We start from the raw sequence: 1,844 nt of genomic DNA on the forward strand, positions 1-1,844 counted from the left end.
CAACCACAATAATAACGTAGTTGAAGAAACAGAGAAAAAGCTACAGCAAATCTATATTAACGTAACAGGAAAATCACCCTCCAATAGGTTCCATCAAAACCCTAGATAACAAATTAGCTATTCATAATAGTATGCATAACTACAATACTAGAATTCATAACCAATAATTAAAATAGGAAGAAGAAAGTGAAAAACTTGTAGAAGAAATCTCCGCCTTGCTCCTAGTGTGTTCTTGCCTCCTTAGGTCGAATCTCTGGTCTCCACGACGGCTCCGTGCTCTTCCTAGGTCTAAAGTCTCTCGAAAGTGACGTTTTTAGGTCTATTTATATGTGTAGGAAAAGACCTAAAGTGTAGGCCTAGTCCTAGTCAAACCAGGAGACGAATTAAGTCTTCAAAACTCGGACTGGACCTGGCCCCAGGCCTGGCGTCGCCAGCCTAACGCCAACCTCAGCCTGGCCTTTGGCTGGCCTCGTCAGGCTAAAGCCTGGTTGAGCTGGCCTTTGCCTGGCCTCTCCTTTTCACTGTTCTCGAGCACACTTTCGACGTTTAAGTATCCCTTTTGTTGTACTTTCATTTCCAATTCACCTACATATAAAATAGACTCCATTACGTGCAAATAAAATATAATTTATCATTAAAGCATGTAAAATGCAAGGCAAATAATGTACGAAACTATGAAATTATAGCTACACGTCACCTATCACTATGTTCGAAAACAAACAGAAAAGGAAACCTTACAAAATGAATACAAGGGCAGTCGTGCTTCGAACAGGTGACGTCGCTGAAGCTCTAAAATTTGAACCCGTATGACCATGTTTGCAGACGGAGCATTCGCATCAAGTGGGTTCAAATATAATTTTATATACATATATTTCCTTTTTTAGACATAAATTACTGATGAACACAGTACTATTTTTGGATGAAGCGGGTTCAATTTAACTCTCTTAGTAACATGTGGGTCCGCCCCTGGTTGTATTAATGATCTTAAAGTTCTGTAATAAATAATTCTGTTCCGTTTTAAAACATGAATGAAACAAACTATGATTCATGACAAATCTGATCACCTTACCCGTACAAATCTGTTTTGTTAGTCAAGTGAATGAATTCCTTGGGAAAAAGTTCGATTTGTACTGATATAGATGGAATAACTATCTATCAGTGATGAAAGAAGGAAAGAAAGATGGAATCACTATTTATCTACCTTGGTAAAAGTTTTAAGAATATTCTGTTGAACAGTTTTAAAATCATAAGTAGAAAAGGGGATTTTAAGGAGATTTTGCGTGATCTAACCGCTTGAAGATTAGGAGAAAGCTACAGTAGCCAAACGAAAGAAAAAAGTTTCTTTGTCAAGAATGGGATTCGAACCCATGCCCTTTCGGACCAGTACCTGAAACTGGCGCCTTAGACCAACTCGGCCATCTTGACACTGTGAGACATTTCTACCATTTACTTTGGTAACTTACATTTTCTATTGATTGGTTACCCATTGGAGAATAAGCTTGTCCATCACTTATTCAAGTAATTAACATTGAGAAGATTTGAAATGTGTACATATACAAGTTCCTTCTCTTTTCCAGTGATTAGTAGATAACATCTCTTGCATCGTTCTTCTTTCCCCTTTGGAGTAGTTTCTATCTTCAAATTTAGCTGGACAATTGGTGATTAGAGAAGAGTGGTACGTAAAAGGAAAAATAATTTATAAAATATAGAGTAAATAGGCTAACTCGGATTAACTGTGAACAATTTTCTGTAATTGCTGCAAGTTCCAGCTGCACATATGATAATTCTATCCCGTTTTCCTAATGCTGATGAGAGAACTGCAGATAAATGCATTTCAGCTTCGG

General features: G+C 37.5%; 1 non-coding gene across 1 annotated transcript; it reads right to left on the reverse strand.

The window, feature by feature from the left end:
* Positions 1,345 to 1,425, reverse strand: TRNAL-CAG. Its single transcript has one exon. It is a non-coding gene; the product is annotated as a tRNA-Leu (tRNA).

Source organism: Nicotiana attenuata, chromosome 6 (assembly GCF_001879085.1).
Source record: "Nicotiana attenuata strain UT chromosome 6, NIATTr2, whole genome shotgun sequence".
Taxonomy (NCBI): Eukaryota; Viridiplantae; Streptophyta; class Magnoliopsida; order Solanales; family Solanaceae; genus Nicotiana; species Nicotiana attenuata.